At 44.0% G+C, this 18,578-nt stretch overlaps 1 protein-coding gene across 2 annotated transcripts in view; it reads right to left on the bottom strand.

Annotated features, from left to right (window-relative positions):
* The window catches only part of MAST1 (microtubule associated serine/threonine kinase 1), a 93,381-nt gene that overhangs the window by 67,005 nt on the left and 7,798 nt on the right, over window positions 1-18,578 (bottom strand). The window lies entirely within an intron of this gene.

The raw sequence follows: 18,578 nt of genomic DNA, 5'->3' as shown, positions 1-18,578 counted from the left end.
TGTTTATTTAAAATGCATCTCTGGGTTATTTGAGGGACCTGCCTGGTGTTTTTACATGAGTAGAATGTGTCCTTTTATTTAAAATGCACCTCTGGGTTATTTTTCCCTTCAAAATATAGTCCGGCCCCCCACTAGGTCTGAGGAACAGTGGACTGCTGAAAAAGTCTGCTGACCCCTTAGTCCTTATATCTGTAAAGACGATTGAAAGTGGGGTCACTGCATGCCTGCTGAAAACCCAAAGGAGTTGCCAACAGGATTTCCCAGTGGTCAGAGGCATCTATAGCTTCCTGCCCCTGACTAGCAAAACCAGAATGAATTATGCATAATAACAGTAATTGTCCAAAGTGCATCATAAATTATGTAAAACAAGGGAAATGGGGCAAATGTGCTCGATTTACAGCGTGTACCTAAATCACAAAGTTTACCTTTTCTTGTTTGGACTGCCTGGCTGCACGGTTGCTCTTTTTGCATTTTAGCACAGGTACACATAGCCCTGTTTATGAGGCGATCGGGTGAGGGACAAAAGAAAGGAGGGCCGTCCCAGAGACTGTCCTCACAAAAGGCTCAAAGGTGGAAATGACAAAAGACGTAACAGGTCGGGTGAACTAGGTGAGGGAACCAACGGGGTGCGGGGCTGGGCTGGCAGGATCAGAAATAAGAAAAGGGAATCAAGGAAGGATGGGTGAAGAAAATAAAGTATCAAGGCTACAACCATATGCCCACTCACTTGGAAGTGAGCACTATTGAACCCAGTAGGGCTTACTTATGAGTAGGCATGTATAGGATCACACTGAAAGACAAGCAGGCAGGCAGGCATTGAAGTTGCTTCCTGATATTAGGTTTCTTCAAGACAGGAAAGCACTTGATTCTCTCAGTGTAACAGGTAGCATTAGATATATTTCCTGGTGAGTTATTTTGACAGACATATTGGATTTTCCAGATTGTCCAAGTGCCAGCAGAATCGCTAAATAGCATATTCATGCCAACCACTTTGCAGTACAGATTTCAATTTCTGCTTACCAACAGGGAACAATATAAACAAAGTTATAGGTCCCTCTCTACCCAGTACCGTTAAAATGTATTGTTGCATGCCAGCCTAATCTCTGTGTGGTGCAAGTTACAAGGAGTTCCAGAAACTCACCCAAGGTTTGTCTTTTCTTTTGGAAAGGAGGCACAGCAGAGACTGCAGTGTCTTTATGATATATGGTTTAGTTACACAAATATACAGCCTGAACCTATAATGGAGGGATTCGCAGCATCAGCACCTCTAAGCGGTCCTGATTCTTTCTGATACACAGGCATGACCATAAATGCTACCCCCACTTCATTCACAGTCACCAATGCATGTTCATGTGCCTCGATACATCTCCACAATGCTCTACATCACACACATCAAAAGAACCCCAAAGCCCCTCCTTAACCACTCAAATTCCCTCTCAATAAAGGGCTCACACCCGTAAGACATGTAAAAATTTAAAGGGACAACCTGCCCAAAGCTCTGCTGTCAAAGTTGTTGCACCCCTAACGACCGCTCAACACAACTAGCTGGCAATACCGCTGTTTCTATGAATGGAACCCCCTCTGTGTCAATGGAGCAAGTACCATAGCGGGATATTGACACTTTCTATCAGAACCAGAAACAATCAGACTTGTTTTCTAAGGAAAAACGCGTGTATCCGAATGAAACTATGTATAAAATAATTTGTAAATGCTTAGTTCTTTATAAGGGGGTTCTAGAATGACTCACACACTCATGCATTATGGGAAACCTTGTCTGCCGTAATTCCCTAAGCAGGCAATCGCGAGTGTGGACGCTTATCAGAGGAAGCTTCCAGAAAGGTTTTCCTTACACAGTGGACTCTGGTGGTAGTAACTGACAAAGCCCACTGCAATGTTCACCAAGACTGTCAGATGAATGAAGCGCATGGATCCTGTTGATTACCCGGGTTGTCACTTGAATGTAACTTGTGATAACTGCTTAGAAAGTCCTGCATCCAGACAGGCCTTTTTATTTTGGCTGCATCATCTTAAATTCAAAGTGCTATTATCTATAAAGCCCTAAAAGGCTTGAGATTAGGCTATTTAGAGGGCTGCCTCTTCCTCCATGAACCTGCCTGTCAACTGTGGTCATCTTCTGAGGTCTTGCTCTGCATTCTGCAACTAAGGTAGGTGCAATTAATGGAAATGTAAGACAGGGCCCTTTGGGTGGAAGCAGGTAAGGACATGTTTGTTCCACCAGACTTTTAATACACCTTAATTTTATCTAGTTTTGATTTTGTTCATCTGTTTTATTTTGGTTTTGAATACACCTTTTAATTGCATTGGTATTTTATTGCTGTGAACCACCTTGGAGGCTCTTCTTAGAGCTAAAGCAGGATGGAAAAGTCCTATAAATAAAGTCTTATTCTCAATTACCACCCTGCCCGTTCCATAACTTTTGCTAAAACCCAGACCATTTTTCCTCAACCTGGTACCTTCCAGATGTTGTTGGACTATAATTCCCATCAGTCCCAGCCAACATGATCAATGGTCAAAGAAGATGGGAATTGTAATCCAGTACTAGACTGGGAAAAGCTGACCTAGACTGATGCCCTAGCTATTTCCTGAATTGACTCCAACCTAACTTTCCCTTCAGTTATCTCTTTCATTTTAAGAGCTGGCTCACACATGCATGTTCGTCACAATAACTGCAGCATCAGGTGGCACTTTGAAAATGAGTCACCATCACAGGTTCAACTCCGCAGAGAGAATGTCCTCCTCACCTCAGACAAAGTGCTTTTTGAGGTCAGTTCACACATCCAAAGCCGGTCTTTGCCACGGGCATCAGCATCCCCACAACAAGTTTTCCCACTGCCTTGCCGTATTTCCCCCCTACAATTCATCACAAAGCAAGCTTGAGATCTGCCTCAAGGAAACTCAACCGTGTGTGTATGTGATGCATGCAATGGCCTTGGCTCCAGTGAAGTGTGATATCCTTCTAAACCTGAAGACCCAAGCAGCATTTCATGTTCAAACCAAGGCCTCTTCTGCTACTTGTGCCGTGTAAACACACCAAGAGTTGGCTGCAGCAGTGCTGGCGTGCTAATGTTACAGGTACAGCAGCTGAGGGCCCAACTTTAATCAATTTTAACCCACCCAGCATCAAGTTTAAATCAAGCCATGCACTAAACAATATGGCAGATGCCACACACGTGACAGAACAAGGTGGCAAAACAGCAGGGGAATTCTGGGCAGGGTTTGGGGGCAGAAGTCCAGGGCTCCTACAACGCAGAATAAGCAGACCGACCCAGACAGGGCTGGCTTAACACATTTTTTAAAAAATTGATCTTTATTAGTTTCAATTAAAAAAAGAGAAGTCTATATATACAGCAATATTCAATACCAAAGCTGGAACAAAGAAGAAAGAAAAGGAAGATATGGAAAAACAAGTACATAATTTTATACAATTCTTCTGTATGAATATAATAACAAATTGTCCTTTATGTTCCTACAAATACAATTTCGTAAGAAGGGGGGGATTTCTATAAATAAACTTTTTAAAGACTTCCAGTTTTTTTTGTTTACTGTGTCTGTTCTTTCCTTTATAACTTGCAGGGCTTATACATTTTGAAATAAGTGAAGTACTGTAGTACACTTTACCATCGGAAGGCGAGAGGGGGCAGCAAAGGCCATTAAGTCCAGAGTCTAAAATTACCTAGCTGTGCCACTGTGGCTGCACCATGTTGAAATGGTTGTATGTGAAGGTGCCATTTGTGAATGGCAATCTGCCCCCTATAATTCCCTGCAAGGAAACAAATAGCACTCTCAGGGATGTTCTAAGCCTGGCCTGCCTCCCACATGCCATACCCTCCCACATTTCTCTGATGAAATAGGGATGTCCCCTTCCATAATGATAATTTTACTATTTATACCCCACACTTCTTACTGAGTTGCTCCAGCTACATCAGGCAGCTTCCAACATATATAAAAACATAGCAGAACATGAAACATTAAAAAAACACTTTCCTATACAGGATTGCCTTCAGACGGCTCGGGGGTTGGATAACTCCAAACCCTCCAACATTTCTCCAATGAAAATAGGGACGGCTTAAGGAAAAGTGGGACATTCAGGGATCAAATCAGAAATCAGACAGCTTTTCTAAATCAGGGATGTCCCTGGAAAATAGGGACACTTGAAGGGTCTGACAGTCTAGTTTACTACCTGCAAGGAACAGTGTGTGTGTGTGTGTGTGTGTGTGTGTGTGTGTGTGTGTGTTTAACATCATGTACCATTTAAAAACCCCTGCAGTCTAAGGTAGTACATTCTTCTTGTTGTTGTTTAGTCGTTTAGTCGTGTCCGACTCTTCGTGACCCCATGGACCAGAGCATGCCAGGCACTCCTGTCTTCCACTGCCTCCCACATTTTGGTCAAACTCATGCTGGTAGCTTCGAGAACACTGTCCAACCATCTCGTCCTCTGTCGTCTCCTTCTCCTTGTGCCCTCCATCTTTCCCAACATCAGGGTCTTTTCCAGGGAGTCTTCTCTTCTCATGAGGTGACCAAAGTATTGGCACCTCAGCTTCACGATCTGTCCTTCCAGTGAGCACTCAGGGCTGATTTCCTTAAGAATGGAGAGGTTTGATCTTCTTGCAGTCCATGGGACTCTCAAGAGTCTCCTCCAGCACCATAATTCAAAAGCATCAATTCTTCAGTGATCAGCCTTCTTTATGGTCCGGCTCTCACTTCCATACATCACTACTGGGAAAACCATAGCTTTAAGTATACGGACCTTGGTTGGCAAGGTGATGTCTCTTCATGGATCACTGCCTTGCTGTGGCGAAGGGGCTTGAATAACTCAGAGAAACTATGAGCTATGCCGTGTGGAGCCACCAAAGATGGACAGGTCATAGTGGAGAATTTTGACCAAAAGTGATCCACCTGGAGGAGGAACCAGCAAGCCACTCCAGTATCCCTGCCAAGGAAACTGCATGGACAAATACAACAGTACATTCTACCACCACACAATTTCACCTTGTCATTCTGTTGCTTGTATAGACCTAGACTAGGCCGCAGTCGCAAAATCATCAAATACTGATCAAAGAGTGACCAGAAGTAAGGTCATGTCTATGCACGTGTGAATCAGCCTTAGGCCAGGTGGCAGAATGAATGGACAATACTATTCCATACTGAAGGCGGGGGAATCACATAGTTCAGTGTTTCCCTAGGCCAGGCTTCCACAAACTCACCCCCCCCAGATGTTTTGAGACTACAATTCCCATCATCCCTGACCACTGGTCCTGCTAGCTAGGGATCATGGGAGTTGTAGGCCAAAACATCTGGAGGGCCGAGTTTGAGGAAGCCTGCCCTAGGCAAACAATTAACTGCAAGTAGAAAGCCAGTATAGCAGGTACAAACTCAGGCTAGGAATCTTTCTTCCTGTGATCCTACTCTTCTTCTTGCATAGATGTTACTCCAACACATCGTTCGCTGTTGTTTTTAACGATGTGGTAAATTGTCTCTGGGCTCGGTGATTCCATGCTAACTTCCAACACATTTGCTTCCCCTTCCCAAGAGTCTTAGGTGTCTATAAGACTTTGCTGCAACAAACTAAGGTTATAGTGTGCATATACCCTTCAAACACATTCAAAGCACATTATTTCCGTCAAATAATTCTGGGTGCCATAGTTTACACCTCAGAGGGTTACATTTCCTAGCAACCCTTAACAAACTATAATGCGCAGACGTCTTTGAGGAGAAGAATATAACTTTACAGGGATAGTGTGTACAGCCTCCAACAAGGCTATGTCTCTGGATATGATTTGCCCCTCTGATGTCAACACCAGGCTAAGCCGAATGTGAAGCACACCCAAAATTCCTTTTTTTGGGAGGAGGCAAACAGAACCTGGGACAAGGGAATCCCCCTGTCCACCCTCATTTCAGTGGGGGTTGTGCTAGAGATTGAGAGTGGACTGTGACCCAGGTAAATGACCAAGGAGGATGTGTCATTTAGTGTATCTGCCCGAAGCGCCCATTTCCCCCTCAAATCAGCTCCATTCTGGGTGGGATATTCAGGGCCAATGCAAAATTTCGTTTTCATTTTTGTTTATTTGGAAACTGCCAGGTGGATTATGACCAGAATATTTATCTGCCACCCAAATTTCCAAGCAGATATGCCAAGGGTAGGTGAGAGAGTGGGAGGTTCGGTGGGGAACAACAGCACAAGGGGCGGTCTTATTTTTCTAGAAAAAGAGGTGCCGGAACTCACCAGGAATGCCTCACTTATTCTCTTATGATGGCAATTGTACCCACCTGAGAGGTGGCAGAACAGAGTTCCAGCTGGAAAAAACCCCTGACAAGGGGTTATGCTTCAACACCACATTACCGCACCAGTATGTTTCTTTCCACAGTCGCTCCAGGCAAAGAGATAGGTAAAGACTAGAATGACAATTCAATTCTCTGGAGACAGAGCCTCCTGGTTCCCTTATATGCTGTTTTTCTCTCACACCCAGGGCTGAAGTGAGAGAAGCGATGGAAAACAATAAACGAGTGTAGCTATGATTTGACAGCTATAAGTCCATCCAGAAACAAGACCACAGCTAAGACAGAAATAATTAAAAGCGTGAAGTTTCATTTTAAAATACTTAAAATGATTTCCCTGCCAATGCCAATATGCAACATTGTCTTCATAATGCTGTTTTTTTGGAGGGAGGGGCACAGTGCTGTAGCTGAGAGAGAGTGGCTGACAAGAAGCCTGCAATACAGCCTACTATTAATATTTCACAGGGCTGCACCAAGATATTTTGCTGACTGAGGAAGAGCACCAAATGGTGCCCACCAGTCAGGTACAAGCTATTTTGCCACCTGATGTGGAAAATCCTACAAGTCTCCTTTCCTGGAAATTATATAGTTCTTAAGCTTTTGTTTAGGAAGACCCCCAAACTGCTGAGCTTTTTAAAGGAAAACCCTAGTTGTTCAGCTATTATTATTATTTATTTTTTAGTTGACTTGCCTAAGATCCAGGACAAAGCGCCGCCTTTCATAAATTCCCCCCGGACATCAATTCCGTCTCTTAGCATCAATTCCAGCCATTGCTTGTTAACTTACCACAGTGATCATGTAACCACTTGGTAAGCTGGTTATGCATGCCGTCCTATCTTTGTGGGCGAGGACAGATTCTGCACGCTTCCATGCCTCAACAGAAAACTAGAGGCGGCTTCTCTTTTCTTGCAAGGTGTTGGGTTTTTGGTTTTGTTTTTTAAGTTCTGCTTGGCATGGAAACTGTTTATCATCGATACACACTACATAGATATAATTTCAGTATTCAGAAACACCACTTCCTTATTCTCAGAGTCTAATGTGTCTATTAACCTCAGCATTTCAAAATACTGAAGGTGCAGTTCAAATTCCACTTGCCATTCTACTTAAATCAAGCTGGTTTCATTTGCTATCACTTGACCCATGGTTAGCCCCAGTAATGATCTTATCTGTCAAATCTTTACTAACTGCTGGTGTTAAATTCAAGGCAGCATTTCAGCAACAACTTGGAAGCATTCATTTAGGCACTAGATCCTGCAGCTACTTGCTGCATACATTTAATAATCTGGGGCAGGGGAAGTGAAGTGTTTGTCTCCAATTACGGTACATTAAAAGGTGCTCCTATCCATTTTGAGATCAAGAAACAGACTATCAACAGCTGAACCCAGCCTCCCCCAAGCTGGTGCCTTCCAGATTTTTTAGATTCCTCCTCCCACTAGGCCTTGGCCAATGAGAGTTGCAGTCCAAAACATCTGGATGGCACAAGGATGGGAGAGGCTAGTATAACCTTAATACCCCACACAGTGTCTTCTATCCTTCTTTTGTAAAACCTTCCTCTATGTGTGTGCATCTTGGCATAATTTCATACATCACTATCTCCAAGCTCTCACAGCAGCAGCCAGGATTGAGGCCTCTACTCACGCAAACTAGCTACCCAGGCCAAGCATGACAGTTCCCACATGCAGGCCTGCAGCATATACGGTTATATTTTGTAGTGACTTTTGGCATGTTGCTGAGAATACTCAGAAATATTCAGCACAGTCAACATGTGTTGAGCCCGGCTGATATCGCTGGTTTAACACATGACTGTCTCAAAATGAGTAAGCTACAGGTTCTGAGAAACCAGAAAGAACTGCAGCTGCCACACTGGACAAGACATATAGGTCATAATATTGAAATGGCCGCATGGGAGAAGCTGTGGAATGCAGATTTAAAATATACAGCAGAAGGAAAACTACATGAAAATGATGTATAGATGGTATTTCTTTGGCGATCACTCGTAGCCGAGTAAGATTGTCTTCCATAAACATGGTTTTAACAGTGAGTCAGTAAGTGACTATGGGAGCCAATTCTGGATCCACACATCCTTCCACAGTAGGGACATTGGTTTCCAGGCGGGAGTTGATCACGGTGTGGATTTGCCAAGCATTACTTCCTCTTAGCACATTTCTCCCTTGCGTCCTGAGTTTGAGCATCTTCAAAGCCCATGACACCTTTGGTAAAGGCTGTTCTCCAACTGGAGCGCTCGCAGGCCAGTGTTTCCCAGTTGTCAGTGTTTATACTACATTTATAAGATTTGCCTTGAGAGAGTCTTTAAACCTCTTTTGTTGACCACCAGCATTACGCTTTCCAGTTTTAAGTTCGGAATAGAATACAGTGGTACCTTGGGATGCGAACGGGATCCATTCCGGAGCCCTGTTTGCATTCTGAAGCGAACGTAACAAGCAATGGCGCGTCTGTGGGTTGTATTTTGCTGCTTCCACACATACGCATGACGTCATTTTGAGCGTCTGCGCATGCGCGAGCGGCGAAACCCAGAAGTAATGCACTCTGTTACTTCTGGGTTGCCACGGAGTGCAACTCGAATGCGCTCAACCTGAAGCACATTCAACCCGAGGTATGACTGTAGTTGCTTTGGAAGATGATCATCAGGCATCCGCATACAGTGGAATAGCTTCATGCTCCAGCACCAGGGGGGTGGGCAGAGAGCAGGCTAGCGCATGTTCCGGGGCGGGGCACACTGCCCACAGGGGCGGGACGTGCATTCTGGGGGTGGGGCGCCCAGCGTGGGCAGGAGGCAGCCACGATGGAACCCCACTGGGATCGTGTTGCCAGGGGCAGTGCACTCCCCCCACTCTCCTCTTCCTCTGCCAGTGTCCACACAACATGACCAGTCCAGCGAAGTTGATGTTGAAGAATCATTGCTTCAACACTGGCGATCTTTGCTTCTTCCAGTACACTGATATTAGTTCGCCTGTCTTCCCAAGTGATGTGTAAAATTTTTCGGAGACACCGTTGATGGAATCTTTCGAGGAGTTGGAGATGGCGCTTATAAGTGGTTCATGTTTCACAAGCATATAGTAAGGCTGGTAGTACAATAGCTTTGTAAACAAGCATTTTGGTTTCCCTGTGAATGTCCCGGTCCTCAAACACTCTGCACTTCAATCGGGAGAAAGCCGCATTCACAGAGTTCAGGCGATGCTGGATTTCGCCATCAATGTTGGCCCTTGTGGAAAGATAACTGCCTAGGTAGGAGAATCAACATTTTCCAACATTACACCACTGAGTTGGATTTGTGGCGCTGCAGAAGAGTTATTTTGTACTTGTTGGTGCAGCACTTTGGTTCTTTGGATGTTGAGTGATAGGCCAAGCTTTTCATAAGTTTCTGCAAAGATATCTAGGAAGGTTTGGAGGTCATCCTCTGAGTGTGCGCACAGTACGTTGTCATCAGCATACTGAAGCTCTGTGACGGAAGTTACAGTAATCTTACTCTTTGCTTTCAGCCTGCTCAGACTGAAGAGCTTTCCATCTGTTCAATATATGATTTCTACTCCGGTGGGGAGTTTCCCTTTGACAAAGTGTAGGATCCTGGCAATGAAAATAATGAATAGAGTTGGGGCAATAACACAACCCTGTTTAACACCTGATCCCACTGTGAATGGTTCACTTTGAGAGCCATTGTTACCTGCAATTGTTGCTGTCATATTATCATGGAGGAGCTGAATGATGTTTACAAATTTATCTGGGCAGCCAATTTTCAAAAGTATAGTCCACAGGGTATTTAACCCCTAGTGGCTTAGCAAAAAGGTATAAATCAAAATCAAACACATGCTGGAAATGTAAAGAAAAAGAAGGTACTTTGTCGTGGTCTTGTAAAAGAGCAAAAGCTTTCTGGGAAATGATTTATAATGAATTGAAGAAAATGTTTAAGATAACCTTTAGCAAAAAACCAGAAGGTTTTCTTCTAGGGATAGTAGGTACAGAGATGCCAAAAGACACAAAAAAACCTGTTTATGTATGCTACAACTGTTTTTTTGCCCAGAGGTGGAAAGAATATGCAGCACCAACCAACGAAGAGTGGCTGATTAAATTAATGACTATGCCAAAAGGGCAAAACTAACAGGTGTCATAAGAAACCAAGAAGGAAAAAAATTCATTAAAGACTGGGGAAAATTTGTGGAATATCTGAAAAATTCTTCTATGCAAGTAAGTTCATTAGCAGGGCTAAAGTAAAACAAGCAGTTAAACATATTATCCAGAGAAATTAAACCATAACTTAAAAATGGATTAATGTGGAAAATGCAATATGAAAAACTAAAATAAAAAAAAAACCACAAGAAGGGGGAGGAAAGTCAAATATGCATGTGTATTGGAATTGTATGTGATCTGTGTCTTTGTGATTTGTATGTCTGTAAATTTTGGAAAACTAGAAAAATAATAAAATCAAATCAAAATGAACTGCAGCTGCCATACTTTGCAAAAGCAGTAACAAGAACCAGTCAATTTTGGATTTCTGACCCATACAGTACATTATTGCTGTTCTCCCTTTGCCATTAATTCTGCCTCTTCCCTACAGCCTACCATGCTCAGAAAATACATGTTCATGAAGTGCATTAGATGTGGGAGGCTAGAAGCATCCCACTCCAATAAGTGCAAATTCTCAACAGCAGAACATGGGGGCAATACTTGAGAAGATGCAAGATATAGATCCCAGTACATAGAGCCAATAATAACATAAAGGTGGAAGAAGGAGACATAGTTTGACATGAATGTCTTCATAAAACACAGATTTCACAATGAATTCACATGCTAAAATTCAATTAAGCATTATTTTCTCCAGGGAAGGAAGATATCTTCAACCTATCTGGGTGGCAAAGAGTAACATTACAAACCTTCAGAGGGAAAATATTTAAGACACCTGCAAAATAGTGTTTGATGTATTTCTGGACAGTCAATGGCCAAGTATGTATACAGTGGTACCTTGGTTCTCAAACGGCTTAGTTGTCGAACAAATTGGCTCCCAAATGCCACAAACCTGGAAGTGAGTGTTCCGGTGTTATGGAAATTACGGGGGGTAGGGGCACATCTTTAAAGTTGTTAAATGTTACAAATATTATGCATAAATGTATCCTTTCAACTTGACAGCTCAGGGAAGTTACCTAGCTTTAAAAATCATATAAAATCAACTCCTTTGCTAGTTTCCTTCATTCCACCGCCAATTTGCTTCATTGGCCAAGGACTTGGAAACCACTTGGTCCCCATCATAATCCCTCAAGCGGGAGGTCACATACTCACAGGAAGGTACTCATATGTGTCAATCGCTGGGCAAAGGCACTCCTCCGGACTTGCCCAGGTGGCAGACTATGCAAAACAAAGTTCTATTGCCCCTTTGTAGTAGGTGCTTAGAATGTCCTTCCCAATACATATCCTGTATCCACCTGTTGCCCCAACACATTCCTCCTATATTAATCAGGATGTAGCAATGATGTAGTGATGATGCTTAATGAACTGTATGCTGGGATAAGATAGAAACTTTTAAACGTCTTTGTCACCCCATCCTCGGGGTTCAAAATTCCTCTTTGAACCTGTTGCGCAATAAACTTTGGTCTACAGCTATTTGGTGGCTGGACTCCTTCCTTTATTCCACCGACGAGCTGGGTGACTGAGCAGCCTCGCACCTAGATTTTTCCATAACATCCGGTTTGCGAACGTTTTTTGGAAGCTGAATGTCCGATGCAGCTTCCGCAGCTTCCAGTTGAGTGCAGGAAGCTCCTGCAGCCAATTGGAAGCTGCGCCTTGCTTTTCGAACAGTTTCAGGAGTCGAACTGGAATGGATTAAAATAAAAAAATTCCTTCCAGTAGCACCTTAAAGACCAACTAAGTTAGTTCTTGGTATGAGCTTTCGTGTGCATGCACACTTCTTCAGATACCTGAAGCATACCTGCATGCACACGAAAGCTCATACCAAGAACTAACTTAGTTGGTCTTTAAGGTGCTACTGGAAGGAATTTTTTTATTTTGACTATGGCAGACCAACATTGCTACCTATCTGGAATGGATTAAGTTTGAGAACCAAGGTACCACTGTATTTTATTTATTAAATTTATTAAATTTGTATCCTGCCCCTCTTCCCAAAGGAGCCCAAGGCAGCAAATGCATCAGGATGAGCGACCCTATACTCCTGAAGCGCCGGGCAAAAAATTCGCCGTGGGCTCCCAAACGGCCTAGAACTTCTACAATATTGTTGGGATGCCAATACAGTAGTACCTCGGGTTACAGACGCTTCAGGTTACAGACTCCACTAACCCAGAAATAGTACCTTGGGTTAAGAACTTTGCTTCAGGATGAGAACAGAAATTGCGTGGCGGCGGCACAAGGCCCCATTAGCTAAAGTGGTGCTTCAGGTTAAGAACAGTTTCAGGTTAAGAACGGACCTCCAGAACGAATTACGTTCTTAACCCGAGGTACACTGTAACTAATAAAAACTATCCTCAAAATATTCAGTACTTTGTTCATTTTCCCTTTATCTTACACTCTGGGTGAGTTTTGCAACCTGGGCAATGTGCCAACACCATTTGCACCATTCTGTTAAAGAGGCTACATTGGAACTGCACCACTTGCTGGGTACTTGATTTTTGGTATTTGATAGCAAGTTAACTCAAACTGGGATTCACCTATAGTGCTGCCATATGTCCGGAATTTCCCGGACATAGTTGGGATTCAGCCCTCATAAACAGAGTCCGGGCAGAAAATCACTTTTTTAAAAAATGTCCGGGAAAATCCAGATGTATGGCAAATTTCCTTTAAAATAGCTCAAAATGTTTTTTTTAAAAATGCAAAAAAGCTCAACAACTTTGGTCAGAATTAATAAAAACTCAACAACCTTTGTGTTGGGATTTTCACTTTTTGAAATACGGCAACCCTACCTAACAAAGGTACAAACAGCAAAATATAAGCTATTGGTATATGCACCAAAGCAGTGAAAGTGGAACTGTACAGAATGAATGCGGGTAATTTCAAGACCACTGTAGAGCACTGGCAAGGCTGGGATTCTTTTAAACTATAGTTTATATAATATTAAGCTAAAATACACAAGGCAAATACATAAATAAAACCTGACTGAGATATACAAACAAACTAAAGCAACAATAAGCAGGGCTTTGTAGATTTAAAAAAAAAAACCTATGAAAATAAATAAAATTTATTTCTTTGACAGGTAAACTGGCCTGGCAAACTAAGGCAGAGAAATGAACAAAGCAGTTTTTGAGGAAGTAGCTAAGCAGGTCTCTGGAGGCAAACAAGATGAGTCTTGCAGTTCTTTAAAAATGAACAGATCAACAGTGGTATTAGCTTTCTCTGTTGGCTGTGTGTGTGTGTGTGTGTGTGTGTGTGTGTGTGTGTGTGTGTGTGTGTATACAAACAAATCCAAATGACAAGAAATGGGATTACACCAAAACATTAGGAAGAACTTTCTGGTGGTAGGAGCTGTTTGACAGTGGAACAGACTCCCACAAGACTTTCATTGGAGGTTTTTAAGCAGAGGTTGGATGGTCATCTGCCAAGGATGGGGGTTGGACTAGATGACCCTCAGGGTCCCTTCCAGCTCTACAAGTGTATGATTCTATCATTTACGGAGGTAGAAATTGTGGGTCCAAAAGGCACATCCCTAACATTTCTATACAGAACAATTCTTCAATCAACAAGGGATTTGACACAACTTCTCTTGGCATTCTAAAAAAAATTGTGAGGGTTTTTTCTTTTTGTTTTTTAAAAAAAGCAGATTAGGAGGCATTTCCACCATGTGGGTACACACTTCATTGGAAACCTGTTTCAAAATCTGGTAACCGATGAATCACTGTCGAGCTGGGAGGAGGTGTGAAGTCAATTTCCACAGGTGCACCATCTTATATCACATGTTGTTTTAAAAATGACATTAATCATCCACTGCCATTTTGAACAAGTTTTTGGTACTCTGGCAAACCCAAGTTCAACAAAACCATCATATCTGAATGATATGCACATGCGAGCCGTTTCCTTTTAATCTTTCAAACACAAGAGTGGGCGGCCGACTGTCATTTTCTAAAAGCTACTTGTGTGTATGCATTTTTGAGAAACTGACAAGCAGCTAAATAAATGCCCTCGCACAGTTCAAATATGACATATCTATAGCATGGTAATCCTAATTAATTGGTTGGCATCCATCTGTCTCAGGAGACACTGGAAGAAGAGCGCGCCTTCAGGGATGAAGTCAACCCACTTGGGGAATCACAGCACCTGCCGTGGCTGCACAGGCAGAAACAGGACCTCTTCAAAACCTAGTTAAGTGACCAAGGAAAATGGATGCAGAAAGAGACAGGGCTCAGTTCCCCAATTTCTCTCTCTCTCTCTTTTTAGCGAACATAACAACATTGCCATTTCTTACAAAGATATATAACCACAAGATTGGGGGCGGGGTTAGCATAAGGAGCCCTTCAGCAAGTTAACACAACACTCAGTCTTTGCAATATTTATTTTAGGGAACTACTCCTACATAGTCAGGCTCACTGCACCTGCCTTTCATTTTCTTTTTAACACAGCAACCTCTAAATGCATACAAATGAAACAAGTCTCAGTTCCCAAACCATGTGCCATTGTGGACCAATTGCGCCACTGGGAAAGAGCATTACGTAAGGCAGCTCTGGTGGTGAGCCCCAATCACCCACTCACCCAAGAGGCTAAGTGTTGTGTCTTGCCTTGCTTTAGGGATATAATGGGAATGAATAATTTCACCATGCTGGGCCTACCTCTTTCTAATCAAGCTGCAGCTGGGAGCAGGTTATTCCATTGTATCAAGTACAAATGGAATTGTCTAGGTCAGGGCTGGCCCACCCAGAAAGCATGCTGAGGCAGCTGCCTCAGGTGGCAGGTCTACAGGGGCAGCAGATCCCAATGTAGACCTTTATAGGCCAGCCTTTCTCTACCTGCTGCCCTCCAGCTGTTATACTGAAGGGAGCTGCAGTCCAGAACAGCTGGAGGGCACCAGGTTAGAAGAGGCTGGACTCGTCACACAAGAAACCCCCTTACACCAGGTCAGACTATTGGTCCATCTAGCCAAGTGTTATTCCCACTCTGGCGAGCAGCAGCCGACATCCTTCCCATTAGTGTCATACCTCGTGTTACGTCTGCTTCATGTTACGTTCTTTCAGGTTACGTCCCATGGCAACCTGGAAGGGTTACTTCTGGGTTTTGCCGCATGCGCAGACGCGCAAAATGATGTCACACACATGCGCAGAAGCGGCGAATTGCAACCCGAGCGTGCGCAGACGCGCCACTGCGGGTCGCGTTCCTTTCATGTTGCGAACGGGCCTCTGGAACAGATCTCGTTCACAACCAGAGGTACCACTGTACATCTATCTGATCATTTTAAGTGGAGGTGCCAGGGACTAAAACCTGGGCCTTTCTGCATCCAAGACATATGTCCAACCACTGCGCTTGCTGACTTCCCCATTCGGTGCAGCAGAACTAGCTCACAGAGGCTGCCCGCTACCTCTCTGAAGGAGTCACTATGTTGGGCTTGCCCCACTCCAGCCAGGAGGTGTGTCCAGAACAGTGACTCATGCAGAAATATAGGGAGAAGCCTTCTTTGAAGGCAAGTCATTCTTATTCTCTCTTAAAGGAAACCCTTTCCCCATTTACACTCCCGTTACATTTAGAAGAATGCATAAGGAGCTGACTGAGCAGGGGGGCCCCCAAGCACAGCACATAAAGACCCCCAAACGCACACAGCAAGGGGTGCTTTCTAAGGAAGTCCCTCTCAGCAGTACAACACATGTTGTTTTAAGCTGTTGGGTCACCCATCTGCTAAGGAGCAAGGAAAGAGAAAACCCCACTACCCCATCATGATCAGAAGATTATCTGACTACCACAGCATCATGAGGAAGGGCAGTGGGGTGGAAAGCGGGGGGGGGGGGAGAGAAGGAGGAAGCACTGAAAACAAAGACAGTTGTCAGGGGTGGGTGCCAGGAGCAGGTTAGTAATAACTCACACAGCTTCAGTGAAGTTAACTTTTTATTCAAAGAAACTAGACAGCCCAGGAGGCCTGGCTTGTAGAGCAAAGCAACTCTTCCAGGTAGAACTTGCCCCTATGAGGCAGTTTTGAGGACTAAAGGTCCTTGCCTTCTCATAGTTGCCTAAGCTTCCTCCTTCCCTGAGTCCTTCCCATGCAATCTGAGACTCTGTTGTATTACCTGTCTTTGCTCCACCCTCTTCATACCTCTTCTGGTTCTGGGAGACCAGGGGCGAGGGGAAGCACCCCCAGACTTCTTCAGCAGCCTGCCTCATCTCTGCCTCTTGGCCCCTCTCCTCTACAGCCCCTGGTTCTGGGCTGCTCTCTGCCGCAGCCTCTTCCTGCTCACTGAACCTTGTTGCCCCTTCAGTTTCTGACACCTCGTCCTCTGCCCCCTCTTCTCCCTCTGGCCACTCATCGTCATCCAACCACCAATCCCCTGGGGTTTCATTGGGGGTTCCCCAGCTGGTGCCTCCCATCAGCCCTCTGGATCCAGTCAGTTCATAAAAACAATGACTAGCTAAGAGAAAAAGTCAGCAGTAACTCAGGAAGAGGGGTGTTTATGTACCAAATGGTCTTCGAGAGAAGGCATGTTCACCGCCAGAGCCATGCTGAGGGACATCAGAGCAGCACAATCACTCTTGTGGTAAAAGCTGCACCTCTCACTGCTTTCACATGGCGATGCTCTCCGGAACCCAATTACACATGAGTGTTAGTAGCTTCTCTCTGCAGGCACCCTAATCTCACCCCACCCATAGCACACAAGGGTGGCTCTCTGAACACAGGGACACCACTGCTCCATTTCCGTGCTCCCTCTGCCAGTCCTAAACTACCCTCAGAACTGTGAACATGCAGGTTACCTCCAAGATCAGCGAAAGAAAAGGCAGGCACACTTGGAATGTGTACGGTGGAACAGCAAGTGCAGGGTCTGAAGAGCTGGGGATGCCGGAAGACACAAGATTTACCCACTCTGGAAGAATGGCAGATGAAGGTGATCGACTACATGGAATTGGCAGAAATGACTGGCAGAATCCGAGACCAGGGAGAAGAGATAGTGAAAGAAGACTGGAAGAAATTTAAAGACTATTTACAGAAATATTATAAAATTAATGAATGCTAGAAGGATGTTGGATAGAAACTAAGGGGTTTCCAGCTGTAATGCTTTAGGAGATACGGGGGGAAAAAAGGTTTACAAATGGGTAAAAGCTTAATGGTAAGGATTTGCTGAACTAACAAATTGAAGTGGAATACAAAGAAGGGAGGTATGAGGAGGTCTGGGGAAATAAGTGTAAGGAAGATATGTTATGGAAAATTATTTGTTTTTTAACTGTTTTTATGTTGTATTTTGTATTTTGTTTCTTTTTATTTTTCATTTTCATTGTTATATTTTAAAAAAACTTTAATAAATATCTTTTTAAAAAAAAGAACTGGGGATGCCGTTCAGTGGAGCTCAAAGCTCTTATTAACTACAGACTTGTGGCAACATGATATGGCTAAAATTGGATGGAGTCAGGATTGGGGCATGTATACTTCATTAACCTCTCCCCCATCATAATGAAGACAGACCATACCTACTGGTTCAAACCAGAGGAGGGCAGTTGCAGGAGAAATATCTTTTTCAACAGTGGCCCAATTATGAAATGCTTTCTCCAGAAGGGCCTGCCTGGCACAAACATTGTCATATTTTGGGTGCCAGGCTGGGACTTATATTTACTCCAATCCATTTGGCTGTGGAGATTTTCCTCTTCTGACGGGGTGGGCTTTCTTGGGTTTGTTGTTTTAATGATGAGTCACAGTGTTGTGCAACTGTTTTAAGTAAAGGTAAAGGGTCCAGTCGTGACCGACTCTGGGGTTGCGGTGCTCATCTCGCTTTATTGGCCGAGGGAGCTGGCGTACAGCTTCCGGGTCATGTGGCCAGCATGACTAAGCTGCTTCTGGCGAACCAGAGCAGCACACAGAAACACCGTTTACCTTCCCGCCGGAGCGGTACCTATTTATCTACTTGCACTTTGACATGCTTTTGAACTGCTAGGTTGGCAGGAGCTGGGACTGAGCAATGGAAGCTCACCCTGTCGCAGGGATTCAAACCGCCAACCTTCTAATCGGCAAGTCCTAGGCTCTGTGGTTTAACCCACAGCGCCACGGCTTTTAGCTATGGCATTTAGTATGACTGCCTTTAAAGGTGAAGGTAAAGGACAATTAAGTCCAGTCGCGGACAACTCTGGGGTTGCGGCGCTCA

This window comes from Podarcis bocagei, assembly GCF_964188305.1.
Source record: "Podarcis bocagei genome assembly, chromosome: 17".
In the NCBI taxonomy this organism is placed as follows: Eukaryota; Metazoa; Chordata; class Lepidosauria; order Squamata; family Lacertidae; genus Podarcis; species Podarcis bocagei.
Note: the sequence above shows the minus strand (reverse complement) of the source record. Positions and strands in the feature narration are given on the sequence as shown.